This window comes from Triturus cristatus, chromosome 11, assembly GCF_964204655.1.
Source record: "Triturus cristatus chromosome 11, aTriCri1.1, whole genome shotgun sequence".
NCBI lineage: Eukaryota > Metazoa > Chordata > Amphibia > Caudata > Salamandridae > Triturus > Triturus cristatus.
Window position 1 is genome coordinate 109,443,862 of NC_140594.1, and position 17,842 is coordinate 109,461,703.

At 52.4% G+C, this 17,842-nt stretch overlaps 1 protein-coding gene across 8 annotated transcripts in view; it reads left to right on the plus strand.

Moving 5' to 3' along the window:
• CABIN1 (calcineurin binding protein 1) overlaps nucleotides 1-17,842 on the plus strand; it is a 1,566,474-nt gene that overhangs the window by 1,170,067 nt on the left and 378,565 nt on the right. The gene's annotated exons all lie outside the window — the stretch shown is intronic.

Genomic DNA, 17,842 nt, shown 5'->3' on the forward strand with positions numbered 1-17,842 from the left:
ATTCTGCGATAGAGCCGCACCGCAATTACCGCTCTTTTATTGCGCCTGTGCCAACAGTGTGACATGGTCTCAGGATCTAGAGGTGGAACGAGGATGATGAATGGCCTGCGGATGGCAGGCATGGGCTGCTCTCATCCTGCCTTGGTCGCGTGTACATAACATGCAATGGGACATTGAAGCAATCCCGTATTTCGATTGATAGTAAGGTCGAACTCATTCTCAACGCTATGTGTTTTGAGGTAAGCATGATTCAGTTGACCCTCACATGTGACTTCTTTGCCTTCTTGCCATCCCACTTAGTACACAGCACCCATGTTTTGTTTTTGTTAAGCCTAGGTTTTGTGTAATTTCATTAAAGACACGGAGGCTAACATTATGCATATTTCTTTTAATGCAGTCCAAGCAGCAGCATACATCATAAAGCAAAAAGGTTCCAGAACAGAACATTAAGAACATATAAAAGGCATGAGCCCATAGCAATCTGCCTCTTTTAAATGTGGTGTAGAATAGAATAAGTCCCAAAATTTTAAGTTTCCGAACACTTCTTTAAATCATCACAAAACGAAGGAAAAGGAAAAACGATGAAGAATCCAAAGGTCAAAATCATGAAGTTATGAGAGATTACCTGAAAAAGAGAGAGCGATATAACTACTTTAAGAAAAAAGGCAAACAATGTAATTAGACAGAGATATAATATAAAATAATCAACTAATTAATAAGTTTCAAGTAAGTAAAGGATACAATTCCAATAAAGGGCATCAGTCATGAGAATAAATATACTGTAAGTTTTAAGTTTCCAAGGGAAATGGTGGGTGGGATAATGTTAGCCTCCGTGTCTTTAATGAAATCCAGATTCTCTAGTCATGGTAATAGGAGAATCGCAATTCTCTAGTCATGGTAATAGGAGAATCGCAATTTGCGAGAAGGCAATTGATCTTTTTGCCTCAAGGAGTGTTTCAAGAGTTTAATTTTATGTCTGTTGGAAATATGAATTTCTATTGCAATTCCCATTGGTTTTTTTTTAAATATCTTTTTTATTAATTTTGGTAGCGTAAGCAAAAATTTGGCATATCACATGCGGAGAAACAAAAGTACTAGGTCATATGGCAAATATTCTGGGATTCTAGGTAATCACAATAATACATCACATGGGTTGGGATGCGCATCAAGGGGACACAGATTCGTCTTCAACGGGGGCTGTTGGTGCGACACATATATCTCCCCTGTAGGCGTTCCATTGGCCCACACTAGGGACCATTTTTTTGGGCAGCCTCTTGCTACATAGACTGTTTTCTCCCTGAACATGCACCAATCAAGATTCCTTTTCCATGTGGCAAGTGTCCGGTATGATGCCCCCCCACCCAATTGCTGAGCTATGTCTCGCTTTGCAACAATAGGTCCCAGGGTGACTCATAGTTTCTCTACCCCTGTCAAGTCAGTGGGTTCCCAAACGTTAAGAAAACACCTTTTGGCCTCTGGGTGGATATCTTTGTGTAAGATGTCCCTCATGACCGCATGTATCCCCCTCCAATACCTCTGAATCTACTCACATTCCCAAAGAATATGCATAAAGGTGCCCACCTGGCCACACTGTCGTCTGCAAGCGTCCCCCTCCCCTCTTCCCATGCGGACCAGATGAGGCCCGGTGACGTAAGTTCTGTGAAGAATTTTCAATTGAATGAGGTGGAGGCGCGCGGAGATTGCCACCTCAAATGGGGAGGCCACCACTTCCCACCACTCTTCCTCGTCAAGTACTAAGCCGTCCCTCCCCCAAGACTCATGCAGTTTATCAAGGGGATCCGGTGTGTTATTGATCAGCTTTTTGTAAATTAGTGATATGGTCTTCTGTGGAAGCAACCTATCCAATAACCTTCTGTAAGGTTGGGACCAGTGCATGGCGGACCTGCAGGTAGCGGGGAAACTCTTTGTTCGTGAGCTCGAACTGCTGTTGTAGCTTGTCAAAACTAATCATGTCACCCTTTACCCAGAGGTCACCTATCCGAGAGATACCGATGAGGTCCCACTTGTCAAAACCCTTAGAGGAATGTACGCTACCGAGCTGCTCCGAATCCCATAAGGGGGTCGCCAGCATCAGGCTACGATCCCAACCGAAACTCCTGTTTACCGTATGCCAAATATGGACAGTGCGCCTGGTGGGCCCAGTTAAGGGGAGTTTCCTGGGATTCGCGTACAGGGCTCTGTTGTATTTTCAATCCGGCAGTAGCCACCTGTCCATGGCAAATCCCGGATAACCCGGTGTACGGTATGTACCTCGATTGATGGCAGCAAGGTGGGTTGCCCAATAGTATGTCTTAATGTCAGGGAGAATTATACCACCATTATACCAGTTGAGAACTAATTTGTTGAGTGCTATTCTAGGTCTCCCATCCCATAGCAACTGCCTCTGTAAGCCTTCGATTTCTTTAAAATATCTCGCAGGGACTGGGGCGGGATATTTCTGTAGGGCATATAGGAAGCGGGGCAGGGACATCATCTTAAAAAGAGCAGCTCAGCCGAGCAGCAAAAGAGGGAGCGCCCTCCAGTTAGCAACATCACTCCGCAGGCGTTGCAAGGGCGGAAGCAGATTCTTCTCGTAGCGGAGCTTGGGGTCGGTGGTAACAAAGATCCCTAGGTAGCGAAACCCATCCTTCACCACTTGTATTGGACAATCTCTGGGGAGAGCCGGAGCATCGCCACCCAGTGTGTAGAGGAGAGATTTATTCCAGTTGATAGAATAGCCAGAGAATCTGCAGAAGGATGTGAAGATGTCTAAAACACATCTGAGAGACATCTTGGGGGAGGCCAAGTAAAGGAGAATATCATCTGCGTAAAGCGATCCTCCCACTCCGCCGACCACCACAGACCGCGTATGACCAGGTCACGCCGGATCCAGGCCGCGAGAGGCTCCAATGAAAGGGCGACGAGCAAGGGCGACAGCGGACACCCCTGTCTGGTACCCCGACTTAGACCAAAGGAGTCAGACCGTTTGTTGTTTACTATTACCTTAGCCAGAGGCACCGAATAGAGGAGTCTGACCCATGATACAAATTCCGGGCCAAACCCCAACTTGGAAAGGACAGCAAAGAGGTACGGCCATTCAATAGTATCAAACGCCATGGAGGCGTCCAGGGACAAAATCACAGCAGCCTCCCAGATGGTATATGCCCTTCCCAATACTCCATGCACTCGTCGCAAATTCAGGGCCGTATTGCGCTGGGGAATAAAGCCTGATTGGTCCGGGTGTACCAAGGCACTAATTACCCGTGACAGGCAAGTAGCAAAGAGTTTAGCAAGGATTTCCTGCTCCGCATTAAGCAGGGAGATGGGTCGGTAGGAGGTGCATCTATCTCTAGGCTTTCCCTCCTTGGGGATGACCACTGTCGACGCCAGATGTTAGGCAGCAACGCTCCCACTCTCTTTAAACATAGCCCTCAGATACAGGGCGAGTTTGTCGGGACGTAATTTGTAGAGCTCAATAGGTAGCCCATTTGGGACCCAGCGCCTGTCCCGGTCGAAGGTTTCTGATCGCCTGCGCGATCTCGCATTGGTGATATCACTGTCCAAAAAGCTCTTATCGTCCTCGGAGAGGACTGGGAGTTGGATATTGCGCAGGAGGTCAGCAGAGTCCGATTCAAGGAGGGACGATTGTGCCTGATACACAGCGCTATAGTGCTCAGCGAACTCCCCGGCAATGTGAATGGGATCCGTGATCTTTGCACCCGTGTCGACTGTCAGTTCGGGAACAAGTCTGTTGGCCCCTTCCTTCTTTTCCAACCAAGCGAGTAGCTTCCCAGCTTTTTCACCCCATTCGTACACCCTACCATCTCTCTCTTTTCTCCAGGATTTGGCCCGGTCTGTGGCGATGTCCTTATATTCATCTTTCTTCAGTTGCAAGAGGTGCTGTGTTTCTGGAGCGTCCCCCCTACCAAGGTCTGATTCCAGTCGAAGGATCTCACCCTCAATCGTCTCAAGCTCTTTAAATTTTTCTTTCCTGACCCCCGCTATAAGAGAGAGGGCTTATTTGAACGCTTCTCAGAGTATTTAGGGGGAGTCAACGGAGCCAAGGTTCTCCTGAAAGTAACAGTCGATGGCTTTCAAAAGGTCTTTGCGAACAGCTGGGCTTCGCAAGTATCAAGGATTGATGGGTGCTACCGTGTCAACCCTCTGGTCCCCCAGAAACAGCTTGGTCCACACAGGGGAGTGGTCAGAGATGCCGCGCGCAAGGTGACGAACCTCGTGTAGGTTCATGAGTTGGGAGGCAGGCAGGAGTAAATAGTCAATACGTGAGGAGCTACGGTGTGCACCCGAGAAAAAGGTGTATTGCATGTCCCCGGGGTGGAGCGCTCTCCAAGCGTCCGATAGGCCAAACACCTCCAGGAATTCAGGGAGCCAACGACTCGATTGACTCACCTCATGGGGAGGGGGGTTGCGGTCCAGTGGACCGGATGCCACAGCATTGAACTCGCCTCCCACCAGTAGCAGGCCCTCCGGAAGGTAGAGCAGTTGAGTACCTAGGTCCATGAATGCTTGGCTTTGTAGCCTGGGTGGGATATATATCGACACTAGGGTCAACGTATTACCCTCCCACTGACCAGTGATTGCGACATACCTCCCACGCCCATCGGAGTGCGAAGATTGGACTGAGAAGGGGAAGGAGTTTTTAACCATGATTCCCACGCCCCTCGACCCAGAAGTGAAGCCGGAGTGGGCCATGAGCCTATACCCCCATCTGTTTAGGGCTTTACACGTGTTACCAACAAGATGTGATTCCTGGAGGAAGACCACATGTGGAGAGTGGCGCTTTAGGTGTTGCAGGACGAGGGTATGTTTCACTTTGTTCCCCAGCCCATTTACATTCCAACTTAGTAAGGTAAAACCTTTATCCCAGTGCGTTCCCATAACAGTGGATCCTGCGGGAGTCCTCCTCCCAGAGCCATATTAATCAGTGATGCCGATTGAACAACAACTAACAAACAATTCCCCCCTGCACTCTGGGCATTAACCAGCCCATTGAACGAACTGTGAAGAGTGCCTGTCGCCCCCAAAAAGATACCAACAGTTGTTAAATGTGGGGAAAGAAGCTCCAACCCTCCGTCCCTCCACCCACCCCCTAAAAAAGGGGAAGAAGAAACAGTTAGTTCCTGAGTGGGCGAACCACCAGTGTTTTAACAAACAGTAGAAATAAGTCGCTGGTCCCAATGTGCAGAATTCCGCACAAAAGCATTGCCAGCAGAATTTTCGACCTCAACTATCAGTGGGTACAAAAGCCAAGAATAGGGCCAGCCAAAGCAAGAACAAACATTGTATGTGAGACCAGGCAGGACGAGAGTCAGCGTGGGTTGTGCTCCCCGGTATCTATCCAACCCTCAAGCCAGTCCGCCACCGCCTCCGGATGCTCAAAAAATCAGGCCTTTCCATTCGCCTCGACCCGCTGTCGGGCGGGGAAGAGCATAGCGTACTTCATCCCTTTGTCTCTCAGAGTCTTTTTAACGGCTAGGAAGGACCGTCTCTGCTTCTGCACGGCCTGCGTGAAATCCGGGAAGAAAGAAACAGTGGAATTTTCATATTTGAGCGGCGGTGAGCTTCTGGCACTCTGCAATATCACATCCCAGTCCCTGAAGTTTAGGAGTCTGGCCAAAATAGGACGGGGAGGGGCCCCGGGCTTTGGGCGCCCCTCCCCCCCCCGGGACTCTGTGGGCCCTCTCAACCACAAAGAATTTCGAGAGGACTTTAGGAACAAGGTGGTTGAGTATAAGGTCCTCAACAAACAGGTCTGGAGCCTGCCCCTCCGACTTCTCCGGTACACGAAGGATGCGGACGTTGTTGTGCCGGGAGCGCCCTTCGTAGTCATCCAGCTTATCTTTGGCAAGTTTCCTAAAGATTTGGAAGACATGAACCTCAGTCTGGAGCTGTGAGACGTCGTTTACCAGTTTTTTTTGTGGTTACTTCCAGCTGCTTGACCTTTTCGTGTGTTTTGGTGAGGTCCGCCCTAATCAATGTAATTTCTACCGTGAAGGCATCGGTGCGTTGCTCCACTGAAGACCGCACCCCAGCGATAGCCTCCATCACGTCTTTCAGGGTCAGTTCGGGGGTTTCACCCTCCGACCCTCTTACAGACACCCCCCCCCCCCCCCCCCGGGAGGGGCGCTCCGGGACAGGAGCCCTGGGGCAGGTGTACCTGTCCAGCTTGCTCTGCTGCGCCACTTTAGGGCCTTTGCCGCCTGACATCGTGCCTTGACTGAGCAGGGTTGGGCCGCCTTGTGTGTCTCTCCGCTCCAAGGGCCCTGCCAACTACTTCGCAAAGCGTCCAGCCAATTCCAAATGGGAGTGGGAGCCCACACTGGCAGCGGAGTTTTCACCACCCAATTCTAGGCGGCACCACAGACTGGGGATGAGACCCTCGGTCTCCGCAGTGTCCCATCACCCCAACGCCGAGATGGACGCACCCGGAGGGGCACCTGTGAGCTGTAGGCGCCTGCCCCCTCAAAAACCACTGTCTCCTGCTGCCAGCACTGTCTCTTTGGAGGGGGGAGGAGGCAGACCACATAGCTGAGGGGAGGCAAGAGTCGCTCCAGCGCACCCTCCCAGGACGGACAAACTCCCCACTACGGGACTGAAGCACCACGGGTCCTCGGGGGAAGAGAGAGCAACGTAGATTTACAGCTCACCCCCATGTCAGCGCGGCTTCAGGATGCACTCGAGGACACGGCCTCGAGTTGCGGACGGGCAGCACTCTGTCGGTCTGAGCCCGGCTGATCAAAGAAACGGCTCGGTCAGGTCCCGAGCACCTCAGGCAGCGGTCCCCCTCTTCGGGACACGGATTAGTGAGTCGGATCAGTGGGTTTCGGATGACGGGTCCGGAGCTGCCTTAAAACGCGGCCATCACGCAGCCACGCGTAAACACGCCCCCGCAATTACCATTGATGGTGCACATGTGGGGAATTGATGGTTATGTCTGTTAGACATCATACTCCGAACTGTTCGGTGAGTTCACAAATACAGACCATGACAACTGTAGTTGCACAGGTTGGGAGTGCCAGGTTTGAGAGTTTGTGTGGGTAAATCCCTTTTTGATAGGCATCCTCTTATGAACTCTCTGGTTTGTGAGGTTGGAGGAAGGTAATGCCTTGTTTGAGAGGCTGCAGAAGTAATTCCTGGTTTGAGAGGTCATAGGTTAACACCTGCTTTCAGAGGCCTGGGGTTAATTCCTAATTCAAGGGGTAGTTGTGGCTGGAGGAGAGGCGAGAGAGTTTCTCCTGCAGTGTTTGTGAGTAATGCCTGATTTTTTGGGACTGGTTGCCATGCTCAGTTTGAGTGTCTATTGGCCAGATGTACAACCCTTCTATTTCGTGAGTCGCACATTATATCGTTTTGTGACTCACAACTTGCGACTCGCAAAATGGAATGTACACCAGTGTCTCAGACACTGTTCGCAATTCCCAATGGGGTCGCAAACGACCTGCCTCATTAATATTCAAAACAATCGTACATAGAAATGCAACTCTCTATTATGAAGGGACGCCCTTGGCAAGCCCCTTCCTAATAGCGAGTCACAAACCACATTTTGGGTTACCGAAATAGGTTGCCGACCTAATTTGCGGTCACAAAGGGGCTGACTTCCCATTAGTGAACTCAAAAAACGGTCATACATCTGGCCCTTCGGTCTTTTGCCTCTTTAAAAAGTCCAGTTTCATGTCTGATTACTCGCGCCAGGGACAAATCTACAGTTGATGGAGAATCCAATATGATTTTTGGTTCATGAGGCCAGGCTTGTGTCTAATTGGTGAAGCTGAGGTTATCTTGACTGGTTCTGGGGTCTAATCACAGTGAGCCTGAGTTTGTCACTCTTGTTCATATCTTGTCGGTAATTCTGGGCTAAGGTATCATTGGAATTTCAGAGAGTCACACATACACATGCTTACAATTGCGCTCAATTTTCTGTTCCTGCCATAATCAAATATGGATTCTCGTTGCCAGTTTTTGATTTTTATCTCTCACCTGTCGTTCGTCTTTCCTCTTACCCTTTTCTTGTGACAGCATCTCCTTTCAAATAAGCTGTGTTTTGCTGATGGCAGCTGTTCTGTTCTTTATGCTGATGCAGCCTGTGGACTACCAGAGGATGTGGTTCCTTTGGCTTTTCAGAGCTGAAGAGGCCTGTAGTTGAAAACAAGATATGGGGGGATAAGCAGTAGAGAAAATACGTTGTCACCAATTTTTCTTCTCTCTGTAATATTTTTGGTGGCCCGACCGGAAGAAGTGCATGATGAATTGTAATAGGGATCTGAAAGAGACACGTTAGTGATAGATGCCTTACCTTAGAATATCCCCAGGCGTCAGACTGGATCCGGAAAGTTTTGCTTAGCAGTACCTCTGCGCGTCAGTAGGTGGCGTTGTGTGACTCTGCGTCCGTCACTGGCGTCGTAAGCGCCGAGATGACGCCATGGAGAGTACTTAGGCACCACCCATGTGCGCTGACGTCAGTTCTTTCTTTTTCCGCGCCAGCATGCGCAGATCCAGATTGAGCACGTACCTTAAGTCAGTTTTTGACTACTATTTTGAGACTTTTATCTCCTGGTGCACGTAGGGATGCCCGGCTTTAAGTCCGGTGGGGCCTGCCGCCGGAATATGTCGGCGGCGGACCCCCATGATGTTTGCCTCTACTGCCCACGACTCCCGGGACTGTCGGGATTGTCGAGCCATGTCCCCCATGGCCTTGCGGGAGTGGCGTAGGAACTTTCAGGAGGTCCGGCATTCGTCACACCGCCGCTCCGGGTCCAGGGGCCGTTCCCGGGACCGCTCGCGGGACCGGAGCCGTCGCTACTCAGGCTCCAAGCCTTCGCCTTCGGATTCCGGTAAGCAACGCCATAAAAAGAAGTCGAAGAAGCTTATTCGCTCTCCGACGTCCCCCTGTAGCTCCCCGGAGGCGGACGAGGGGGACAGGGGCTTCACCCCGGTGTCTCCGCTGGAGCCTGGGAGTCCCGCGGCCTACCCGCCATACCAGAGTCCGTCGGCAACTCCCGAACAGGTGCAAGAATTCCTTGCTACCATGGACCACCTTTTTAGGCCTCGGGCTCCCGCCGGAATGCCTTCGGACCCCGCGGTCCCGTGTCCAGATCCTGTTGGCCTGGCGGCTCCGCCACCGGCACCAGTCTCGGCGCCACAGGATCCTGCGCCAGCGGCTCCGGCGCCACGAGGTGCGGCATTGCCGGCTCTGGCCCCGCCCTCGGCGACACACTGGGTGCCGTTTATTCCTCCCTTGCCCCAATTCCAGGACCATTTTGTTCCGGCCTGGGATCCGCATTGGGAGCCGGTGCTGTTCTTGGCGCCGTTCCCGATGCCGTTCGTCCCTTCTCCAGCTATGGCTTTGCCGCCGCGACCGTCCCCTTCTATGCCAGAGGCGGACGAAGACTGGGAAGGGTCCGAGGACCCCCTTGCCCGGCAATGTGACTCCGAGCAGGATTGGGTGGACGACCTGGAGGAGGCAGGTGACCTCGATGTCTCCTTTGACCCGGGGTTCGCTTCCCCCCCGCCTACGATGGAGGAAGGTGCCTCTTACACGATGGTCCTCCGTCGGGCGGCTGAGGCCCTTAATCTTGACCTCCCCACAGTAGCCCTCAAGACCAACTTCCTCATCGAGGTGCTCCAGACGGCGTCTACTTCGTCGGAGCCGTTGCTTCCCTTCAATGACGCCCTTACCGACATCCTCTTAGTCGATGCCGGCCACGGGGGCCCCGGTGGATAAAAACGTTGCCAGGCACCACCGACCGGAGCCCCCGCCTTTTTTGACTACTCACCCTACACCTGAGAGCCTGGTCATTCAGGCCTCGACGTCACAGAGTGCTTTTCCGACGGCCCCGCCAGATAAGGACTCTAAACGGCTGGACCAGTCTGGGAAGCGGTTGTTTTCTTCGGCCAGCTTAGGGCTCGGTCAGTGAACACCGCCTGCTTGTTGGGCCGCTACTCCCACGCGGAGTGGGATGCCATTGCTCAGGTGTTGCCTCAGTGTCCTTGGGAGGTGCAGGCTGTCCTTTCTCAGGCAATTGCTGAGGGTAAGGATGCGGCTAAGTTCGCCATTCGGTGTGGGTTGGATACCGCTGACTCATTGGACAGGGCAATTTCTACAACTGTGGCGTTGCGACGTCACGCCTGGTTGCATTCGACTGGGTTTTTGCTTGATGTCCAGAGCTCGCTTATGGACATGCCCTATGATGGCACCCGCCTGTTTGTCGACAAGGCTGACAGTGCCCTGGAGCGCTTTAAGGATTCGCGGGCTACGGCCAAGTCCATGGACCTTTCTACTAAGAGTTCGGCCTCTCCTGGTTTTCGTTCCTTTCGTGGCCAAGGTAGAGGCAGTCAGGCGCGCCCGTCCCCTAAGCTTGTGCAGAACCAGCGCGGCCGGGGTCGTGGTTTCCGCTGGTCGGGGAACCAGTGTGTGGGTCCGTCCACCTCCACCCCTGCTGCTTCCGCCCCCAAACCTTCCTAATCTCAGCTTCGGGGAGCACCCCATGCCGTTGGGTGGCAGGATCCTCCCCCACCTCCCTTACTGGTGCGAGATTACATCAGACAGATGGGTGCTGTAGATAATCTGCCATGGTTACTCCCTTCCAGTCCTCCCCTCCTGCCATGCCACCTCGATGCCACCGCATGTCGGGGGATCACTTGGCTCTTCTCCGACAGGAAGTCACGGCCCTCTTGGCCAAGGGGGCCATCGAGTGCTTTCCTGGGCCAGAAGTGGGGAGTGGTTGTCATTCCCACTACTTTCTGGTCCCCAAGAAGGACAAAGGGGGTCTGCATCCTATCTTGGACCTCCGGGACGTCAATCGCTTCCTCCGGAAGGAGAAGTTCAAGATGCTGACTCTGGCTCAGGTCTTGGCTGCCCTTGACCCTGGAGACTGGATGGTAGCGTTGGACTTGTATGACACATATTTTCACATTTCCGTCCTGCCGGCTCACCGGCGTTACCTGCAGTTCACAGTAGGCCAGGAGCATTTTCAGTTTGCATTTTCTCCTTCGGCCTTACCATCGCCCCTCGGGTGTTCACGAAAGTGATGGCGGTGGTTGCAGCTTATCTGCGCAGGTTGGGGGTGTCAGTCTACCCCTACCTCGGCGACTGGTTGTTGAAGGCGGGCTCGCCCCAGGTAGTCGTCCACCACCTTCAGACTACGGCCGACCTCCTGCATTTGCTGGGGTTCTCCATCAACGTGCCGAAGTCGCACCTGAGTCCCTCTCAGAAGCTCCCCTTCATCGGGGCGGTTCTGGATTCGACGCTGTTTCGGGTTTATCCTTCCGAGCAGCGAGTCAGGGATATTCAGGCTATGATTCTGACCTTTCAGCCTCTGTCCCGGGTTTCAGTCAGGGTGACCCTTCAGCTCCTGGGCCTGATGGCCTCCTGCATCCTGCTAGTGCCACATGCCAGATGGCATATACGGGCTCTGCAGTGGGACCTGAAGTTCCAGTGGGCGCAGCATCAGGGCAACCTGTCCGATCATGTCCAGATCTCGGAGGGCACTGCACGACAATTGCAGTGGTGGCTCACGAATCGCGATTGGGTCAATGGCAGATTCCTCTCCCTTACCCAACCAGAGCACACAGTGGTGACGGATGCGTCCCTCCTGGGATGGGGAGGCCACTTGGGAGAGGCGGAGATCAGAGGACTCTGGTCTCCGGCGGAGTCCCGGCTCCATATCAATCTGTTGGAGCTTCGGGCGATCCTACTGGCACTGAAGGCATTCCTTCCCTCTGTCCGGTGAAGTGTGGTGCAGGTGTTCACGGACAACACCACCGCCATGTGGTATTGCAACAAACAGGGCGGGGTGGGGTCCTGGACCCTATGTCAGGAGGCTCTGCACCTCTGGACGTGCCTGGAACATCAGGGCATTACCTTGGTGGTTCAACACCTGGCAGGTTCTCTGAACGCCAGGGTGGACAAACTCAGCCGCCGGTGCTTGATGGATCACGAATGGCGTCTGCACTCGGACGTGGCGCAAGGTCTCTTTCAGCAGTGGGGAGAGCCTTGGTTAGATCTATTCGCCACTGAAGAGAACGCGCAATGTCATCGGTTCTGCACGTTGGAATTTCCAAGGCGACATTCGCTCTGCCGTGCTTTTCGTCATGAGTGGAGTTGCGGTCTGTTGTACGCCTTTCTGCCTATACCTCTTCTGCCCAGAGTGCTGAAGAAGATTCGGCGCGACCGGGCCCAGGTTATTCTTGTGGCTCCCGACTGGGCTCGAAGAGTATGGTATCCCAAGCTACCCAGTATGAGCATCGATCCCCTGTTCCGTCTGCCTCTTCGGGAGGATCTTCTGTCGCAGCAGCAGGAGACGGTCCTCCACCCGAACCTGTCCGGCCTCCACCTCCATGCGTGGAGATTGAACGGCGACAGTTGACAGCTTTCGATCTTCCTCCCGAAGTCTGTGATGTCATCTTAGCAGCCAGGCGTCCCTCCACTAAAACGGTATACGCCTGTCGGTGGAACAAATTTGTGGCATGGTGCACAGCCAAGGCTGTGGATCCCCTTTCTGCCCCTCTTTCGAAAGTTCTTGTGTTCCTGCTTTCCTTGGCCCGGCAGGGCTCTGCTCTGGGCACTCTTAAAGGTTACCTTTCTGCCATCTCCGCCTTTCTCCAGCTTCCTGATCAGCCTTCTCTTTTTAAGTCCCCGGTTGTTAACCGTTTCCTTAAAGGCATTACGCACACGTTTCCTCCCGTGCCGTTCATCATGCCTCAATGGGACTTGAATCTCGTTTTGACCTATCTGATGTGTGCTCCTTTCGAGCCCCTTCATACCTGCCACCTACTGACACGCAAGGGTACTGCTAAGCGAAACTTTCCGGATCCAGTCTGACGCCTGGGGATATTCTAAGGTAAGGAATCTATCACTAACTAAGGTCTCTTACAGATATATCGTTACACAAGTAGTAACTTGTGCCTCTCTTCTGTAAAATGTACCCATTCGTCTGCTAATCATTTGTGTCTTGTTAGCTGGGCATCAACTTTTCATTGTCTTGTAATAGTTGCAAAATTAAGAATTACCATATCTGACTTTTTATTATCTTGGCTATTGTGTTCTTTGGATGAGTTCTAGATAAGGAAGGCCTGTATCGAATTTGATGGACCCAAAGCCGATGTGGTTAATGGCTCAAAATAAAGTCCAAAGGCCCAGCTGGCAGGATCATTGACATTTGAGTAGCCATAGGCCCCTCGGATTCGGAACAGCACCTAAAATAGTCCATAGTTTTTTTGCAGCTGCTGGAGCTGATCATGCATTGGAACCTGATCCAACAGAAGTCGCTACAGAAACAATGCCATAGTCGGCCCCGCAGTAGAGGAGCAACTTCATCTAGAGTTGCTAGGTGCATCATGCAACTCTGAATAACACAGGTGGCACAACACAGGAGAGCCATGTTTAATGTTATTTTTTTATGGTTTTTATGGCTCTGTTTGGACTCGCTTGACTTATAGGAAGATCAGTCTTGCGAACGGCCTCGGAAAGGAGAGCGAGTTCTCAGTCTTGACCGGGACCGCTGCACCAAAGACCGAGAACAGATCTTTGACCTCCTTATTTCCATGACTATAAGCTTCGGCTTACGGTCACAGATGACCACCTTGTCCATCTTGGCACACGATGAACACAACTTTGAGTCATGGCTGGCACCAGGATATCACTAGCAGACATTGTGTGGATCTGTAACCGACATCTGTCGGTTACATTTCATTCACTGCTTAAACCCTGACAGGTTAAATGACATCCTGCACAGCAGAAAGCACGATTTTCCAGGAATATTTCCAAATCTGTCGAACGACAGTTGAAGCTTCAGTTCCGCATTGGTTGGCGCATAAAAAAAGGATCTGACAGCGCAAGCAGGTAGCATATATATATATACTGGTCCCGATCTCACGTCTGCATGAGACCGTGTGGCACGAAGTGACACAACATCGAACTTCATCACCTGCCAAAGGGAAATGCTTTGCAAAAGTTTCAGTATCCAGCCTGATGTCTGGAGTTATTAAAAAGATGAGGAATCTTTGGTTGGAAGTCTCTACCAGAAGTATGTTTTTTTTAATAACTAACTTTCTGGTCTCTCTACTTCGACTCATTTAATATTATGGTTACTCATTCATGTGATCTGGAAGGTTCATACAAGGTCTTCATCTTAACGTATATCAAAAGTGAGGAACGGAGCCCGTATCTTCTCAAAACGTCTGTCTATCATGGACAGTACCAGTCAACCATTCCATTGCGTATAAGCTCTATATTTTGTTCCATCATATAGAAAGCATGGGTTTTCAGGGCCCTTCTATTTATTTGCGATTGTTTTGTCTTGCCGGCAATAGAAACTGTGAAATGAGCTTTCTCATCAAAGAATTCAGAGGCCACAAGCCTCTTCATCAACTGCACCCAACCGGATCGGCAGAAGAGACCCTTCCAACGTGATTTCTGTGATTTCTTGAGTTTGCACCACCACTGCGTTCCAAAACTGGTGTGCATCAGGACAGAGCCACCACATATATATTAAGGCACCTCGGATGGCTTATCCCCACCAACACTGACCATATCCCCCCTGTATGTGTTGCAAACAATCCAGGGTTAGCTACCACAGTAAGAATACCTTATAAATACTCTCTGTGTGCTGTGTACAAATAAATGACTTGGTGGCTCTTTGCCAGATTGTTAGCCACTAGCTTTCAGAGATCTCAGTGCATAAGTGCTCTGTCCATTTTGTAACATAGGATAGTAACATAGTATAGAATTAAGGGCCACGGATTTGTACAAGATCCTATAAATTGACAAAGTAGCTTTATTCTGCTCTCCATTACCAATTAAATCTTTGAGTTCAGTTGTTTCTCTAGACCCATTCTCATGTATGTCAGGTTAACGTGCCCCGTGGAGCAATTAAGTTACTCTAAAAAGATCAGATCTTTTGAGCCGGAAGCTGTTGGTGCATTGATCTTGCGATTTGGGTTCCTCATCGAGAGAAGAGATCCCTTAGTGTCAATTACAATGCTCACCATCTATCCAGTGTTGCCAGGATAAAGTTGGGATTCCCAATTATTGGGGTGTACGGTGCCAGCTATGTTATCAATGATTTGGTGTGGATGTTTTGGTGCCAATGGGGTGAACTGATCAGGGTGGAACAATAGCAATTTGTAGGATAGAGGGGAAGTCAAGGCAAGTCTTTAAATTAGATATCTGAAAGAGACATGTTAGTGATAGATTCCTTACCTTAGAATATCCCCAGGCGTCAGACTGGATTCGGAAGGTTTTTCGTCAGCAGTACCCCAGCGCGTCGGAAGGTGGCGTCGTGCGGCTCCGCGTTCGTTGCTGGCGTCGTAGGTGCCGAGATGACGTCACGGAGACTGCTTAGGTGCCACCCATGCGCGCTGACGTCAGTTCTTTCTTTTTCCGTGCCAGCAAGCGCAGATCCGGTTAGAGCAGGTACCCTAGTCACTTTTTGACTAAACTTTTGAGACTTTTTGTCTTCCGCTTTTGAGTCTTTGACTCCTGGTGCCACGTAGGGATGCCTGGATTTAAATCCTGCGGGGCCTGTTGCTGTACAAGGTCGGTGGCCGAACCCCATGGCGTCTGCCTCTACTGTCTGGAGCGCGACCATGACTCCCGGTCATGTTCTGACTGTCTGGCCATGGCTCCGAAGGCCTTGCAAAAGCAGTCCCGCAAGCTGCTGGAGGCCCGACAGTCGTCCGGCGCCGTTCAAAGTCCAGGGGTCGTTCGAGGGACCGCGCGCGGAGCCATCATCGCTCCTCAGGGTCGAAGTCTTCACACTCTGAATCGGGTAAGAGATGTCATAAAAAGAAGACGAAGAAGCATTTCCACGCTCCGACGTCCCCCCGTGGGTCTCCGGACGTGGACGAGGGGGCCGGTGGTCCCACCCCTGCAGCTCCTTTGGAGCCTGTGAGTCCCGCGGCCTACCCACCTTATCCGGGTCCATCGGCGACTCCTACACAGGTGCAAGATTTTCTTGCTGCCATGGACTGCCTTTTCAGGCATCGGGCTCCCGCGGTGCCAGCTGAGGGTCCTCCCTTGCCGCCGGCTCCGCTGCCGGTGGCTCAGGCCCCGGCGCTGCAAGGTCCTTCGGCCACGGCACCGCCCTCGGCTCTGCTCCCGGTGCCGCAGTGGGTTCCGTTCATTCCACCACCGCCCTTGCCCGGGTTCCTTGACAATTTTGTTCCTTGTTGGGACCCTAATTGAGACACATAGCCGGACCAGTGCAGTTTGACCATTTATATTCCCCTGTCCCTCCCCCACCGCTGCAGCCTGTTCCATGGGCAGTGGAGGAAGGGGACGACTGGGAGGGGTCGGAGGACCCTCTTGCACGGCAGTGCAGGTCGGAACAGGAATGGACAGAAGAGTTGGAGGATGCAGGTGGCCTTGACCTCTCATCTGACCCTGAATTTCTTTCTCCTCCTGCTGTGGCTATGGAGGAGGGCGCCACATACACTGTTGTGCTCCTTAGGGCAGCTGAGGCCCTTGACCTCGACCTGCCTACAGTGTCCCTCAAAACTAATCTCCTCACTGAAGTACTTCAGCCAGCGGCAAGTTCTATGGAGCCCCTGCTTCCGTTCAATGAGGCATTAACTGACGTATTGATGGGCACCTGGTCTAAACCAGCCACGGGTGTTCCCGTGGATAAAAACGTGGCCAGGCGCCATCGCCCGGCCCCGGGTGACCCTGCTCTTTTGACAACCCACCCTACCCCCAGAGAGCTTGGTCATCCAAGCCTCCACTTCCCAAAGCGCATTCCCTACCGCCCCACGGATAAGGAATCCAAGAAGCTGGAACAGTTCGGCAAGAAACTGGTTTCATCTTCCAGCTTAGGGCTGCGGTCGGTGAACACTGCATGCCTCTTGGGCCGCTATTTCCACGCTGTGTGGGTTACGGTTGCGCAGGTGCTGCCTCACTGTCCGCAGGAGGCTGGGACAGTGCTTTCCCAAGCTGTTGCAGAGGGGTAAGATGTAGCAAAGTTCGCCATCAGGTGTGGACTGGACACCGCGGACTCTCTGTGTAGGGCCATTTCCACAACAGTGGCCCTACGTCGCCACGCCTGGTTGCGGTCCACTGGTGTTTCAGGGGATGTGCAAAGTTCTCTTATGGACATGCCCTTTGATGGTACTCGCCTGTTTGGTGATAAGGCAGATAGTGCACTGGAGCGTTTTAAGGACTCCCGAGCTACGGCCAAGTCCTTAGGTCTCTCCACCATGCGCCCAGCCACGTCTGCTTTTCCTTCCTTTCGTGGCCACGGAAGGGGCGCCCGACACGTTTGTTCAGCCAGAAGCCTGCGCAGAAACAACCTCTGTGTGGCCGCGGACATGGTTCCCGCTGTGGCGGGACAGGGGGGCCAGCGTGCAGGTCAGTCCACCTCCGCCCCCGCAGAATCCACCTCAAAACCTTCCTAGTCTGAGCTTTGGGGCACACCCTACGCCGGTGGGCTGCAGGATGCGCCATTACCTTCCTCACTGGCGTTCCGTTACCTCGGACAGGTGGATGCTGCAAATCGTCCGAAGGGGCTACTCCCTCCCCTTCGAGGTTGCCCCTCCAGCCATGCCACCTCAGTTCCACCGCATGTCGGGGGACCATTTTGTGCTTCTCCAGCAGGAAGTCACGGCCCTCTTGGCCAAGGGGGCCATCGAGCGCGTTCCTGGGCCGGAAGTAGGACGTGGTTGTTATTTCCACTACTTTCTGCGTCCCATCTTGGACCTCAGGAATGTCAACCGCTTCCTCCGGAAGGAGAAGTTCAAGATGTTGACTCTAGCTCAGGTCTTGGCTGCCCTCGACCCTGGAGACTGGATGGTAGCGTTTGACTTGCAGGACGCATATTTTCATATCCCC